General features: G+C 47.2%; 1 long non-coding RNA gene across 5 annotated transcripts in view; it reads left to right on the top strand.

Moving 5' to 3' along the window:
• Positions 1-16,815, top strand: part of LOC309361813 — a 54,606-nt gene that overhangs the window by 31,038 nt on the left and 6,753 nt on the right. For 2 of the 5 annotated variants that reach the window (XR_014164644.1, XR_014164646.1), the window contains one exon: positions 11,636-11,772. The exons of 1 other annotated variant lie outside the window; for it this stretch is intronic. This is a non-coding gene — a long non-coding RNA (uncharacterized lncRNA). Of the gene's footprint in view, positions 1-5,286; positions 5,368-11,635; positions 11,773-16,815 lie in introns of those variants that run through there. 2 more of the 5 variants (XR_014164645.1, XR_014164643.1) reach the window with 2 other exon arrangements.

Below are 16,815 nucleotides of genomic sequence, written 5' to 3'. Positions count from 1 at the left end.
TGAATTCCAAATAATAGTTGTGGAGACCCTGCAGCTCCGTGCACAGTGTAACCAAACCGATTGGCTCCCCAAAATCCACCTCTGGCAATATTTCTCCAAGTCCACTCACCTTCTTAGGTGGGGGCTGTTGCGGGCTGTCATGATTCTGGCAGCAGAGGCCCCACTTCCTGGGACACTTCCCAGGCAGGAAAGGACGTCCCTGGACTGAGCTTGCTACCTGGGAACTGGATTCATCCTGCTCACACAATTGGCCAATCGAGATCAGGCTTGGAGTGGTCCACTCCTGGGGGGTGGACCCAACAAGGCCTGTTGGCTTTTCTCAAGTCCCCTCCTAGGGGATTTATATGGGGCCTTTGGCTGGCCTTGGCAGCCACTCCTTTGCTAGATCACCCTCCCTCCCTATTTTTCTGTTGTGTGTTGCATTGAATGGCCTTGCCAGGGATATTGGCCATCACCATATTTGGCAGCAGGTTGGAATTTTCCCATTTGGCTAATTGGCTGCTGCCATCTGGTTTTCTCCATCCTTGTAGGCATTGTCACTACTTTGGCAGTTTAGGCATTGGGTAGGCGTAGTCTTGGACCAAGTGGAAGTTGTAGCCTCTGCTTGCCCCTCCAGAAAATGAGGTATCCCATTAAAAGGATCCAGCAGTGATGCTTCTGTCTGGATGCCCAGGCATGGGTTAGGTCCACAGCATTTCCTAAGTGGAATCCAGAGGGGCAGCTACTTCCTGATGTAGGTCAAGAACTCCCTCCTGGTGACCCCATATTAAGTACTTGCAGCAGGTGGGCTGGAAGAAGTGTGGTCTACCCAATGTCTATGCCGAACCTCTTACAGCCGATAAAGTCAATAAAGTTGTAGCCTGATTTGACCCAGACCTCAGATGATGCTTCCAGGGTTATGGCAGGGGTGGGGCGGTGAAGTTGGGGTGCACATCCGCAGCTGCAGCAGGCCCCAACAAAGGCCCCGTGGTGAAGACAGAGGCCCAATCCAGTTGCCACTGCAGGGCCGGAGAGCTGGAGGTAAGGCAGCAGGTGGCAGCAGGAGGAGGCCGGGCACCCACAGTGAAAATTTTGTGGGTGCCCAGGCCCCCCTGCAGATGGCACCAGTGATTTGATGAAAAATGGAACTTGTCGGTTCTTATTATTTACAGTTTAAGATGTTGCATCAGATAGGGATGCCTGGGAACTCAAGGGACGTTCAGGGGTGCAATGCTCACATGACATAATTTAAGAGGTTCCTCCTTTACCTGCCATAGGCCAACAAAAATGGCACAAAATAGGGTGAAAGCTTTCAAGTTCACCCAAATAATTTTATTATTTGTACCCAACCCAGCTGACTGGGTTGCCCCAGCCACTCTGGGCAGCTTCCAACAAATTATAAAAGCACAGCGAAACATCAAACATTGCAAACTTCCCTATACAGTCATACCTTGGGTTGAAAGTGCTTCAGGTTGAGTGCGTACAAGTTGCGCTCCGCGGCAACCCAGAAGTAATGGAACGCGTTACTTCTGGTTTTTGCCACTCGCACATGCACAAATGCACAAAATGATGTCATGTGCATGCTCAAAGGAGCCAAAACATGACACACGCATGTGCAGACACACCGTTACATCTTACGTTGTGTTCAGGATGAGAACGGGGTTCCAGAACAGATCCCGTTCGCATCCCAAGGTACCATTGTATAGCACTAACAATGCAGTTCTTCTGGTACCAATGTTATACGGTCCTGGTGGTTGCCCCTTGTCACCAGTCTAGCTGATGCATTCTGGACCAGTGATAGTTTGTGAGTCACCTTCAAAGGTAGCCCCACGTAAAGCACATGGCAGTAGTCCAAGCAGGAGATGACCAGAGCATGCACCACTCTGGCGAGACAGTCTGCGGGCAGGTAGGGTCTCATTCTGCGTACCAGATGAAGCTGGTAAACAGCTGCCCTGGACACAGAATTGACCTACGCCTCCATGGGCAGCTGTGAGTCCAAAATGACTCCCAGGACTCCTGGTCCTTCAGGGGCACAGTTACCCCATTCAGAACCAGGGAGTCCTCCACACCCACCCGCCTCCTGTCCCCCCAAAACAGTATTTCTGTCTTGTCAGGATTCAACCTCAATCTGTTAGCTGCCATCTATCCTCTAATTGTCATTAGAAGTAAAATACAAGCTATAACAATATAATAAAATGGGTGGACGTTATAAGCATATTGTACAGCCCTTGTGTTTGTCAAGAGTGGCAGCAAATACCCAATAAATAAAAGTGTCTCCAAATGGTTTTTTTTGGGGGGGGCAGGGAGAAGCAGTACCAGTTTGGGGGTGAACTGAACAGGGTTTTTTTGAGGGACGCAGGTGGTGCTGTGGGTTAAACCACAGAGCCTAGGACTTGCCGATTAGAAGGTCGGCGGTTCGAATCCCCGCTACGGGGTGAGCTCCCATTGCTTGGTCCCTGCTCCTGCCAACCTAGCAGTTCAAAAGCACGTCAAAGTGCAAGTAGATAAATAGGTACTGCTCCGGTGGGAAAGTAAACGGCATTTCCGTGCGCTGCTCCGGTTTGCCAGAAGCGGCTTAGTCCTGCTGGTCACATGACCCGGAAGCTGTACGCCGGCTCCCTCGGCCAATAAAGCGAGATGAGCGCCGCAACCCCAGAGTTATCCGCAACTGGACCTAATGGTCAGGGGTCCCTTTACCTTTATTTAGAACAGGTTCTTTAATAATTTTATAGGCTTATTCAAAAGCTCTAGACCAGGGACTTTTACTAGTGGACGCTCCCACCATAAGTGGAAGTATGTACCACAGGGCCCACATCCCCCAACTCTTCTCAAGATAATACATGGAAGGTGTATTGGGGTACAGTACCACTTGCCTTATTGACTGCCCACCCTACTGCTGTCCCCGTCAGCTCACCGACTGAGACTCCCTGCCACCCTCTCCTCCCTGAGGAAGGACCAAGGGCAGTGGAAGCGCAGCCATTTGGGTGTATGAACCCCTGCCCTGCATACTCTCTCTGCCCAGTGCCAACCCCTGCCTGCTTGCTTTCCTGCCTGAAGCTGGGACAAGCAACAACTCTGGATGTCAGCTGCCTTCTCCTACTTAGTCCCAATTCTGCCCTTGTAAAACTGAGCAGGGAGAATGATGGGGACAAAACTAGAATGAGACACTCTGTCTGTCCATGGCTCTGGCACCACCTGCTGTTGGTCTTCCAGCCTTGCCAGGCACCAGGGGCCAAGGGATCCTTCTTCAGAGTGAGGCATCGGGTGAGGTGGCTGAGGGAGCGCCTGCACTGCTGCAGTTTGCCATGGTGGTGTTAGCGAGACAATTTTCCTATTGCATACACTGGTGAAAGGTGATATTGCGGACCTGAACTCTGCTGATCAAATAACTGATAGTGCAGGTAATAGTCCAGCAAACATAGCACATCTTCTCCAATGGATGCCTGTTGCTCATGCCCCTTTCATCGCTGCCTTGTTAGAAACTATCCTCTGGTCCTCCATATGTCTGTCGTTCATTAAAATGCCTGCACTTCCCATGAGAATGCACTAGCCCTTCCTGGGCATTCCTGGGTGGAGAGCTGCTGTACCCCAGACCCCAAAAGAAAATCCATCAGGCAATGCTAAAAATGAATTCTGTTTTAAATGCAGTTTTTTAGATATATTTGCACAGAAGAGCAGCCAGAAATGTTAAAAGTGCCTGTGTTAGGAATACAACTGGGTTTCTAGCTGTTTTTGGACTACAATTACCATCATCCCTTACTGCTGCTGGGTGCGGGTGATGAGAGTTGTAGTTCAGAAAGAGCTGGAGACCCAAGTGTGGGAAGACCTGCTCTAGTGAAAGGCAATGATATGGACATGAACTGTTCTGATTAAATTGTAGACTGGATCTTTCATAGCTCCGATAAGAGTGAAGTTCAGGGAGCAAACAGCCCTCCTACTCCCATGACATCGCTCCCCCTGCCTTGCTGAACTTGCATGTGTTTACTCCCTTGTAGCCAAGGGATCTGCTGTTGTTCATGCTCATGCTGCTATCTTTGCTGCCTTCTCAGAAGCTGCCCACTGGTGTCCCCCAACCCCAGCCACCCCCGCCCCGTAGATGCATCAATCACCATAAGGCTTGGACTTTCCATGGTGGTGCACAAGCCATTCCTTGCTACTGGCGGAGAGCCTGCCCAGACCCCAATATGTCTCTTTGGTGCTCTGCCACTTCTTCTGCCAAAGATTCCCCATTTTTCCACTGGGCACATGGGCAAGAGGGGAAGTAGGCATACAAATCTTTAAGGCTGGGTTTGCTGTGAAGTCCACAGGATCTAAGCCAGGAAACCTTGGTTCATTGTGGGGATTTGTTTCTCTGCGCACATGTAACTCTTTAGGAAATTAATTTTGGAAATGCATTATTTGCTATGTACTGGATTTCCCAAAAGGGCAGTCAAAAAAGTGAAAAATATTATGATGCTTTAAGCCAACCAGCTAAAATGTGAATTTAAAAAGGAGAAACGGCTGTTGTGGTCATCCCTCTGTCTCAAGAGACCATGGCGTGTGCCTTGGGGGCTGAAGCCAAACTGCTGGGCTAGCAGCAGTGAAGTGACCTCCCCAGGGCATAAGCCTGGGCAGTGTGTCTGGTGGTCTTGGGCTGTCCAGATGACAGGACCCCCCTCTCGGCCTCGCTGATGGGGTCCAGAGGAAAGCAGAGCAATGCATTAGGCACCAGCGTGGCTGCAGGAGTTGTAGGAAGGAGGCACACAAGGTGACAGCCAACTGCCTTATGGACTCCACTCTGCATTGTGTAGGGTTTACTCCTTGGCATTTCCTTCTTCTGAAGATATCCCACAAGACAGAGGAGGTTTAGGATCATAGTTTTCCTTTTCCCAGATGGGCTCCCTTCCCAGGTGGACAAACCCCACCTGCCCCTCAATTCCCACTCCAGCACATGCAGGAACCGCCTCCTTAACCGTTGGACCCATTATTGGTCCCATCTGCTCCATCCTCCGGAGCCTGTCTTTGCATGCAGGTGAAGTCCCTAACTCACCAAGGGTTTGAGACCCTTTGGCTACCCTCCCCTGGTTTAGCCAGTCAGTCGAAGCTGTTCCTGGCGTGTGGCCTCTGTCACGTGCTGACAGCTTCTAGGACCAATTTACATTGAAATGGATGAAAGTAGACACAGAAGCATTTGGAACACACCCACAACCACATTGTTTTTCTATATTTGCTGTAAGTCACGTGCAGAGCTTCGGGTGACAGGCAACTAATAAATGAAATGATTATACTTCCTTCTACCATGATACCTGTCACTTCTATGCTGTCCAGCACTCCGTGTCTCAAAAGCCGCTGTTGGAATCTGCAATAGGAATACACTGACATATAAACCAAGAATGGCTGTTAACTGTGGTGAGTGAGAACATTTATTTGACATTTAAATGAGAAACTGTACTGTGTTAAAATTGTTCCATGAGGCTTTGTTCACACTATAACTGCAAAGCACATTCAAAGTACATTCCTTGCCCCCGAATCCTAGTGGGAATCCTAGGAATCCTAGTGAATTGTAGTTCACTAGGATTCCCAGCAGCCTTTAACAACCACCGTGCCCTGAAATTGAGGAGGGGGGGAATGTACTTTGAAAGTACTGTACTCAGAAGCATAAGGCAGAACCCCAACTCATGAGCTACAGGTATTGGGATATTCTCTGATGAGAATTTCTCTCTTCTGTGGGTTCTTTGATGTGAAAAAAGGAGTGCACTTCCTTCCACGTTCCAAGCATCTGCTTGGAAATTCTCTTATTTCCTTTGATTTAGCAAACAAGGTCTGGAAATTTCTACGGTACCTCCTCCTTGTGACCCAGTTTATGTATTCCAAGACTTAAGGGAGACACAAAAGACTTTTGACTTTTGGAGCATATAAGCTGTGAAGGTGAAGGAGAGGCAGCGCCATCTTCTGCCTGCGCTCTCTCCTTTCCCAGGCTCTGCCTCCTTGGGGATAACTTGGAACCTTAAAGAGCTAGCAGCCCTGTAGCCTGATGTAGGCACTCCTTCTCCTGCCTGGACTGGTGGTTCCACAGGCTCAGGGGAAGCTACCTGCCAGGGTCCTGCCTCTGACCTACGGGATCAGGTGATACAGGAGCTTCTTCTGAGGGCTCCGAACCTGATCTGGATCCTTGGCTGGAGACTGCAGCCCCTGAGTCCAGATTGTCACTGGGCTTTAAGACCAGGACAGTGCAGGTGACAAAGATAGGGATGCTGTATCTTGGCAAAAATGGTAGGGGGTGGATGAAAATTGAGGGTGGTGCCAAGTGGTAAATGCCCAGAGCCCTGAGGCCTTTCTTTTAGGGATAATAAGGTCCCCAAAAATGATTAACTTACCTTTGCAACAACAGCAGCTAGAATTTTGTACGCTCAGAACTGGAAAGAAGAGGAAATTACAATTTGTTGGAAAAGAATATGCAATTTATTACATATTTATTATTATTATTACATATTTTTTATTATTATTACATATTATTATTATTATTATTATTATTATTATTATTAATTTATTACAATTTGTTGGAAAAGAATATGCAAGGAAAACAATAAAAATTCACTTGGAAAGGAAAGAAGAGAAAACGCAGACGAAAGAAGAATGGATTTTGAAGCTAATGGACTATGTGGAACTGGTGAAACCTAACCGCAAAAATAAGAAATCAACATGGCGGACTATTTGTGGAAGAATGCAAGCCCATTATACCTCGCCCATCTGGCAGGGTTTCCCCAGCCACTCTAGGTGGCTTCCAACTGAATATTAAAAACAATACAGTGGCAGACATTAAAAACTTCCCTAAAGAGGGCCGCCGTCAGTTGTCTTTTAAAAGTAAAATAGTTGTTTACTGCCTTGACATCTGCTGGGAGGGCATTCCACAGGGGAGGCGCCGCTACTGAGAAGGCCCTCTGCCTGGTTCCCTGTAACCTCACTTCTCATAGCGAGGGAACCGCCAGAAGGCCCTCAGCGCTGGACCTCAGTGTCCGGGCTGGGTGATGGGGGTGGAGACGCTCCTTCAGGTATACAGGACATAGCTGTCAACATTTCTCTTTTTTTTAAGGGAAATTCCCTTATTCCAAATAGCATTCCACACAAGAAAAGGGAAAAGTTGATGATACAGGACTCAAGCCATTTAGGGCTTTAAAGGTCAGCAACAACACTTTGAATTGTGCTCAGAAACATACTAGGAGCCAATGAAGAGCTTTCAGGACCGGTGTTATATAGTCTCGGCAGCTACACCCAGTCACCAGTCTAGCTGCTGCATTCTGGATTAATTGCAGTTTCTGAGTCACCTTCAAAGGTAGCCCCACGTAGAGCGCATTGCAGTAGTCCAAGCGGGAGATAACTAGAGCATGCACCACTCTGGCAAGGCAGACTGCGGGCAGGAGGGGTCTCAGCCTGCATAGCAGATGGAGCTGATAAACAGCTGCCCTGAACACAGCTTTGACCTGCGCCTCCATGGACAGCTGTGAGTCCAAAATGACTCCCAGGCTGCGCACCTGGTCCTTCAGGGACACAGTTACCCCCTTCAGGACCAGGGAGTCCTCCACACCAGCCTGCCCCCTGTCCCCCAACAGTACTTCTGTCTTATCAGGATTCAACCTCAATCCGTTAGCTGCCATCCATCCTCCAATTGCCTTCAGGCACTCACACAGGACCTTCACCGCCTTCACTGGTTCTGATTTGAAAGAGAGGTAGAGCTGAGTATCATCCGCATACTGATGAACACCCAGCCCAAACCCCCTGATTATCTCTCCCAGCAGCTGCATGTAGATGTTAAAAAGCATGGGGGAGAGGACAGAACCCTGAGGCATCCCACAAGTGAGGGCCTAGGGGTCTGAACACTCATCCCCTACTACCACTTTCTGAACATGGCCCAGGAGAAAGGAGCGGAACCACTGAATAACAGTGCCCCCAGCTCCCAGCCCCTCAAGATGGTCCACAAGGATGTTATGGTTGATGGTATCAAAAGCAGTTGAGAGATCCAGCAGAACTAGGAAAAAGCTCTCACCTTTGTCCCTAGCCCACTGGAGATCATCGATGAGTGAGACCAAGGCAGTTTCAGTCCCGTGGTGAGATCTGAATCCTGATTGGAAGGGATCCAAATGGTCCGCTTCTTCCAGGCGTGCCTGGAGTTGTTCAGCAACCACTCGCTCTATCACCTTGCCCAAGAATGGAAGATTTGAGACTGGGCGATAGTTGGCCATATCGGCCGGGTCTAAAGATGTTTTTTAAAGAAGCGGTTTAATGACCACCTCTTTCAGCGGGTCTGGGAAGCATTCACCACCCCGCAGAGCCCATCACTCAGCCCTTCCCATCTTGCTTTTATCAGCCAGGATGGACAAGGATAAAGAAGACAGGTGGTTTCACTCGGCCAAGCAGCCTGTCCATTTATCATTATTATTATCATTATCATCATCATCCCACTTTTTTCCCTAACAGAAACTGAAGGTGGTTTTCAAAGTAAATCTGGATTATTTTGAAAGTTGCAGCTAGTTTTGCATTAAATGTTGAGTGCTTGACAGAACTGACCACATTATTTCGCCACTTTCTGCTATATGCTTTACATATTTTTAGAAAAAAAATGCAACCGATGATAGTGTGAGAAAGTCACTTTAAATCCACCAAGGTCAGAGTAGTTATGCTCAAGATATTCACTGATAATTTACTAGTAACTGCTTTTCTACATAAAAATGCAACCATAATTTTAAGTGATAGACATTAGGCCAGTAGAAAAAGATTAAAATAAACTACATCTCTGTTAAAAGAACATGCAGAGAATATAGCTCACATTTGCTCCAAGCAAGCTGCTTGAAACTATCAAAGGTTTTTGTTTCTGGCAATGATCTATTTGGCAATGATATCATAATCAGTTGAAACTGTGTGCAGGATTTAAAATGATAATATTTGAAATAGAATAATATGTCTTAGCTGAAACGTTTATCAGAATGCAATATGTAAAAGGGATGGGATTAAGAGCAGCAGGGAGGGAAAGGCGGGAAGCCAAAGTTTAAAGAGAAATGTACGTATAGCAAATTTGAAAGCTGGAATTTATATGTAAAGAAAAGAAGAAATGGAGGTTGGTGGTTGGTGGCCCATTGAGTCCAGCATCCTGTTCTCACTGCGGCCAACTAAGTGCCTGTGAGAAACCAGGGCTAGGGTTGGAACCTGCATTGGGAGAAGGTTTGGAGATGCTCAGTTGAGACTCAGATGGCTCAGAGTCCTGTTGTGGGGCAGATGGTGGCTGCACCTACCATGCCCACAGAAGGAAGCCTCGGTCTTACTCAGCTTGATTTGCCAGCAAGACAAGCAAAGGGTTGCAGGCGACAGTGGCATCAACTTCCTGCTGTGGCAGGGCAGCCCTGTGCCTCAGAACATGGGAAGAGCCTTTAAGGAAGATTGGAAAATGTTTGTAGAATCATTGGAAACTGATGGAAATGTTAGCAAGGTTAGAATAAATCCAGCAGTTTAAATTAAGTGAAGATATAATGGGGGAAATTATTATTATTTAATTAGCATATGCAGTCATAACGGAAAACTAAAACAAACCATGGAATGGGGGGAGGGAAGTTGATGACTATTGTATGGTAATATTAATTTGAATGTGAACCTCTGTAATGTAAAATTACAAATACGTTTTTTGTTTTTTTAAAGAACACAGGAAGAGCCATACAGCTGGGTCATGCCAATGGCCCATGTAGTTCAGCTTCTCATCCTCTCAGTGGCTGATCAGGCACCCAGAGGGCGGAAGCCCCCAGGCAGTATTCCAGCACAAGAGACCCCTCTTCCCCTGTGGTTTCCAGCAACTGGTATTCAGAAGACCTCCAACTGGGGAGGCAGAGCATAGCTATTGTGGCCAGAAGCCATTGAAAGCCCTCTCTGCAATGGCTATCTACTGAATCCTCTTTGGAAGCCATCCAAGTCCCAGAGTTGAACTCTGTGCTGTGTGAAGAAGGGCTGGATCTTCCCACATTCAGCTTCCCAGCTCTAGTGTTGGGAGAGAGGGACCAAAACCTTCCTCTGACTGCTAGCACAGTATGCTGATGCAATAAATACTCAGAAAGATAGGGAGAAAAAGTTCAAAATGCACTTCAAAAGTGGTTGCTTCAACTCTTTTGCAGAAGAGGTGGGGGGGAGAGATGGCTAAGTGGAGTCCTTCATATGGTGAGGTTAGCTGAAAACTTGCCTTGTTTACTAAACTTAGCTTTCCAAATAATGCAACTTAAAAGCAATACAAAAAGACCTTTTGACTTGTTCAGGTCTTGATCAGTTTGCTATCAGGAGTTTGAAGGAGCCATGGCAGCTCCCGTCTGGGAAATTATTCAGTGCCAGTGTTTTGCTGTTTCCTGTGTAAAAGAAAAAGAAGACGAAGAAGATAAGAAGCGGTCTTATACATTCCTAGTATCTTTGAAAACCCAAAACAATGCAATGCCTGGGACAAAGGGAATGTAAACTATTTCTGCACTGTGTGGGAACTCTCAGAATCATAGAACAGTAGACTTAGAAGGGACTCTGAGGCTCATCAATGCAGGAAGAAATGGGTGCCCTGTTAATGTTGGAATCCTTGCCACCTTCCAGTCAACTATTGGAGATTCCATAGCTCTTGATTCCCTGCATTAAACAGGGTCATTTATTTATTGCTTGTCTGATTTATATGCCACATTTTGGGCTGCAATTGGCCCAAAAGAGCATGAGAAGAACCTGTCAGTAGCTCATCCAGTCCAGCTTCCCCCAGATGCCTGTGGGAAGCCAGCAAGCAGCACTCATGTGCAAGAGCTCTCTCCTTTCCTCTGGTTTCCATCATCTGCTGTTTGGGAGCACTGCTCATGGTAGTCTTTGCCTCCATGAGTTTATGCAGTCCTTTTTTAAAGCCATATTCACATAATGCAATAGTGATGCTGTTAATAATGATTCAATTAAAACCATCTGATCACGGGCTCCCTTCCACACAATATAGGAGCTTAGTCTTTAGTGGGGGGTCCCTGCCTTTTGGAATTCCCTCTCCTTAAAATAATAGACAGGCACTGTGCCTGTTGTCTTTTCAACACCTGCTGAAGACCCCTTTCTTCCAGTAAGCCCTTGAAGTAGATATCTATTCTAGCCTGCATATGTTGGAACTGATTATAAGTATTTAAATACAGGTGGGGAAAACCTGTACCTCCTCCGGATGTTGCTGAGCTACAACTCCCTTTATCCCTGACCATTGGCTTTGCTGGCAGGGGCTGATGGGAGTTGGAGTCCAGTAACATCTGGAGGTCCACAAGTTTTTTCTTCTGTGTTTTTATTCTTTTATTGCCTGTGTGATTGCTGCCCCTGGCTCCTTTGGAAGGAATGGCAGGTTTGAAATTAGTACTGGTATTACTATTCCTGCAGAACCTTCTTCGGCTTGCCTTCTCCATCTTAGAGATGAAGCAATCTTGGTAATATTGCCACAACCCACCAATCAGGGACTTGTTCAGGCAACAACGGCCATGCACAACTGTAGACAAACACATTATGACAATGACCAGAGCAATCCCCTACAATACCCTCTGCTTCTCCACATGCCCAAGTGTGGAGAAACCCCAATGCAGCCCCCCCAACCTCTCTCAGCCCCTCCTTACTCTCTGGAGACTACACAACTTTCTTGCGTGTTTTTCCCTAGATGGAATGTGTCCTTGAAGTGTGCCTGGATGAAAAATAGTGATGCAGACTCCTCTGACTCTTGAAAGGCTGGAAGGCAAGGACCACACACCTTCCTCTGACTGCTTTCACAATAAATAAAATACTTTTTGTTCTGCCTGCTCAGTTCCTGCATGCACTTCCTAAGCCTAGCCTAAAGAAGCTCACAACCAAGTCTGGGGCAAAAGAGCACCTCCACTCCTGTGGCTTCCAGCAACAGGTCCTTGGACTTCTTCCTGGCCCACGCTCTGGTCATTTTTGAGCTGCAGCTTGTAGCTCTTGGGTGCTCAACATAAACACAAGTGGTGCCAGAAGTGGGGAATCCATAGGTGGCAACCATCTCTTGACCATCTCCACCCAGAGGAACATCAGAAGATCCTTTATTACCAGGTCAGATGAGGTGCCCATCCAGGCCAGCACTGTCTACACCAGTCTATGTCTAAACATTTGCCCTGGCCAATGTCTTGCAACCTCCTTCATCCCAGTTCCTGTGGAAGATCTCTCATGAGATCCTCAGCAGTGAACATCCAAAGAGTCTTCTGGATCAGGCCAGTAGCCCATTCAGTCAGCATTCAGTCCAGCATCCTGTTCTCACAGTGGCCAACCCACAAGTAGGATTCACACACAAGACCACTCTCTCCTCCTGTAGTTTCCAGCAACTGGGATGCAGAGGCACCACTGCCTCCAACAATGGAGGCAGAGCCTAGTCATAATATCTAGAGCAGGCATGCCCAACAGGCTGATCGTGATCTACTGGTAGATCATTGGACGTCTGTGGTAGATCACTGGCTCCCCCCAAAGAAGCTCAACAACTTTGGCTCCCCTAAAAAAAAGCTTAACAACATTGCCCTGAACCTCTAAAAATGGGGCTTTCCTCCTTCCTAAAAAAACTGCCAGTTTTTAACTCTGTGAGTAGATCGCAGTCTCTTGGGAGTTGGCCACCCCTGCTCTAGAGCCTCAGCAATCCTCTCCTCCAGGACTCAGGTTAATCTTGAGGCCCAAGAAGACCCCTAGATTTTTTTTCACATGTGCTGCTGTCAAACCAGGTGTCCCTATCCTATATTTGTGCATTATTATTCCTGGCTAAGTGTAGAAGCTTTGTAAATTCATTTTGTTAGTTCTCCAATCTGTTAAGACCACATGGAATGCTTTCTTCTGCAGCATTAGCCACAGGTTGGTGTCACTGCAAATTTATTGAACACCCCCTTCCATTCCTCCACCCAAGTCATTGTAAAGACGTGGTCCAAAATGTTCAGACCCTTGACCAGAGTAGAGGAAGACTGAGATTTAGACCCATTTTTTTAGAAAAGAGATGGTGAAATATGACTTCTAGGGATGGAGAGAGTGTGCAGGCTTTGTTGATGCTTAGTCATTTGTGATATATAGATAGCACAGGTGAGGGGGCTTTAGAGTAAGGTTACCAGAGTCCCCATTTCCCGGGGACAGTTCCCGGATTTACAAATCAGTCCCCTGACAAAATCCATCTATTTAGTAGGAAGTTGAAAAGTGTCCCCAGAGTCATTGAAAAAATCTGGTAACCTTACTTTAGAGACACCTGTGGAGCAGATGCAACTGTGGTGCTGCAGGTATTTCAAGCCCCTTGTATAGTGGCTTGGCATCTTCTACACTTGAGGGATTGCCTTGTGCCCTGTGTGCCTACTCAACCTGCACAACTGGGACTGTTACAGCTGCCACGTAAGACTCATTCCACCCTTGCAAGAAATCTATATTTTAGTGCAACAGCACTGACACTTTGGGACTCCCTGCCTAGGGACCCAGGCAGCTGCCTTCACTGTACTCTTCCCCACACCTCCGTAAGGCCTTCAGGTTTAGGGGCCTTTGGAAGACATGTGGAAGGCTGCAGGGTGTGGAAAGCCTTTTGCTTATTGTGGTTCGAGGACCCGACCCCCGCAATGTGGAAAGAATACACACGGACACGTGATATAAGGTTAATGGGCAAGGAAAGGCCACAACTTTATTGATTACAGCAGGGAAAAGGTATTGGCTTAGGCATTGGATTTGAACAAAATATTTTGAAATGTGTGCCTGTATTTCACTGCTTCATTAAACATGAAGTGACATTACATGACATGAGGTGTTTTTGTAAACTTGCTTTAATTTTTTTGACAATCAAGTGGGGTATAAAGGATATAGGATGAATTAAGTTATATTAAATTAAAATGAACTCAACTGAAGTTGAATCAGAAGCGGTGATGGTCTATCTATCTGCTTGTGTCTTATGTTATTCCTGTACTGTATTATTTTTGTGCTTCTTCCTGATTTTGTTGTGTCTTGAGACTGAGATAAAAGCCTCTCGACCTACAGCAGCCATTCTCCTAAAAATATTCAGGACTGACTTCAAGGGCTGCAACTCTTTCCTATCTAACCTTTCCTCTGTTTTTTGACCATGTAGAGGTTACATGCCCCATATGTTTTAGTAAGCTCTCCTCCTTTTATGGAAACCTTTCCTCAAAAGGCCCGCACTTGTGTTCTATGACAAAAGCTTCTGAAGAATGTTTAAAGCGTTCAGTGGAATTCATCTTATTGTGAGGCTACTTATGTACCCTGGGAGTAGAATAGGGTACATAACATATTTCAGATCAATTTTACAACAGCCTGCAGTTTGATTCCACTCTTTGGCTGACAGAACATGGGAGGTCATGAACTGGACACGCCTAAGTTATGGGGATAGTGTTTATCCCCACTGACACAGGGTTATGCTGTTATGCTGTGTGGGTATATCAGAGCCAGGTTGGGGGCTCCTAGATAGTCTTCTCGCAGCCTGAGGTCAATCCTTGTTGGGGGCTGGCAATGTAGCTATCATGCCTGAGTTGTGTTTTCATTGTGACAGCATGGCCTATAAGAGGCTGCCAGTGGGGGGTGGCTCAAAGGGGATCATTTTTCCAACGTCACCATCACCCGCAACATCACAGGTGAGGAACCTTTGAACTAAGGCAGCTTTGCACATAGAAGAGAATCGGGAGAAGCAACTGCAAGCCCCTTAACCGACAGAAATCTGTCCTGGTTGTGGTTTGGGGGAAATACAGTGGCATTGTGTGAGTAGGGTCACGGGGCAATTTTCCTGGGCACAAAATTCTTAGGCGCTTAAAATTTCGAAAAAAGAAAGAAAGTAGTAATAATAAATATAACACCACCCCCAAATCTCCCAGCATTCATGTGAGGAGCAGATTTGGGCAATGGTTGGTTGCAAGGGCACCCTCCACACAGTCTTTAGTAAGATGCCCACTTCCTACCAATCCTCTGTGCTCAGTGCTCAAGGGAGCTGTGGCTGGCACTCAGGTAGTTTGCCGAGCTATTGCCCCTTTGTTGCAGCCTGTTGGGAGTTCTGCCCTGCCCCACGTCCCCTTGCTGGCTGGTGCCAAGAGAGGCTGCTCCCCCATCTCTGCAAAGGGAAGCTGGTGCTACCTCTGTGGAGGAAGCTGCTGGTCTCTGGGTGCTGCAGGGCTGAGTGAGCTGGTGGGGGGCTGGTGGGGCTAGATTGAACTACAACTCACTTCATCCCTGGCCATTGGCCATGCTTTCTGGGATTGATAAGAGTTGTAGTTCAGCAGCATCTGGAGTTTTCCACTCCTGGTATATGTGAATGCATGGGTGGTGAAGTGTGAGACCATTATTGTTGCTCTAACAATGGAGGGGGACACGGGTGGCGCTGTGGGTTAAACCACAGAGCCTAGGACTTCCCGATCAGAAGGTTGGCGGTTCGAATCCCCACGATGGGGTGAGCTCCCGTTGCTCGGTCCCTGCTCCTGCCAACCTAGCAGTTCGAAAGCACCTCAAAGTGCAAGTAGATAAATAGGTATCGCTCCAGCGGGAAGGTAAACGGTGTTTCCGTGCGCTGCTCTGGTTTGCCAGAAGTGGCTTAGTCATGCTGGCCACATGACCCGGAGCTGTACGCCAGCTCCCATGGCCAATAAAGCGAGATGAGCGCCGCAACCCCATAGAATCATAGAATTGGAAGAGACCACAAGGGCCATCGAGTCCAACCCCCTGCCAAGCAGGAAACACCATCAGAGCACTTCTGACATATGGTTGTCAAGCCTCTGCTTAAAGACCTCCAAAGAAGGAGACTCCACCACACTCCTTGGCAGTCAATTCCACTGTCAAACAGCTCTTACTGTCAGGAAGTTCTTCCTAATGTTTAGGTGGAATCTTCTTTCTTGTAGTTTGGATCCATTGCTCCGTGTCTGCTTCTCTGGAGCAGCAGAAAACAACCTTTCTCCCTCCTCTATGTGACATCCTTTTATATATTTGAACATGGCTATCATATCACCCCTTAACCTCCTCTTCTCCAGGCTAAACATGCCCAGCTCCCTTAGCCGTTCCTCATAAGGCATCGTTTCCAGGCCTTTGACCATTTTGGTTGCCCTCCTCTGGACACGTTCCAGTTTGTCAGTGTCCTTCTTGAACTGTGTTGCCCAGAACTGGACACAGTACTCCAGGTGAGGTCTGACCAGAGCAGAATACAGTGGCACTATTACTTCCCTTGATCTAGATGCTATACTCCTATTGATGCAGCCCAGAATTGCATTGGCTTTTTCAGCTGCCGCGTCACACTGTTGGCTCATGTCAAGTTTGTGGTCAACCAAGACTCCTAGATCCTTTTCACATGTACCGCTCTCAAGCCAGGTGTCACCCATCTTGTATTTGTGCCTCTCATTTTTTTTTGCCCAAGTGCAATACTTTACATTTCTCCCTGTTAAAATTCATCTTGTTTGTTTTGGCCCAGTTCTCTAATCTGTCAAGGTCGTTTTGAAGTGTGATCCTGTCCTCTGGGGTGTTAGCCACCCCTCCCAGTTGGGTGTCATCTGCAAATTTGATCAGGATGCCCTTGAGTCCATCATCCAAGTCGTTGATAAAGATGTTGAATAAGACCGGGCCCAAGACAGAACCCTGTGGCACCCCACTAGTCACTCTTCTCCAGGATGAAGAGTCGGTCACGACTGGCCCTACTGGTCAGGGGTCCCTTTACCTTTACCTAACAATGGAGGGGGGAGTTTAGTGCTGGGGGGTGTCAGTTTATGCTTCAGAAAGCAGAATGTCCAGTGCCAAGATTGCAAATGCTGGCTATATTGGCCAAAACAAAATGCCTAGATCTTTGTTTTGCTAAATTATAAGGAACACTGTTAGAATATCACAGACAAA

This window comes from Podarcis melisellensis (assembly GCF_964234715.1).
Source record: "Podarcis melisellensis genome assembly, chromosome: Z".
Lineage (NCBI taxonomy): Eukaryota > Metazoa > Chordata > Lepidosauria > Squamata > Lacertidae > Podarcis > Podarcis melisellensis.
This window is presented reverse-complemented; position numbering and strand designations above follow the sequence as displayed.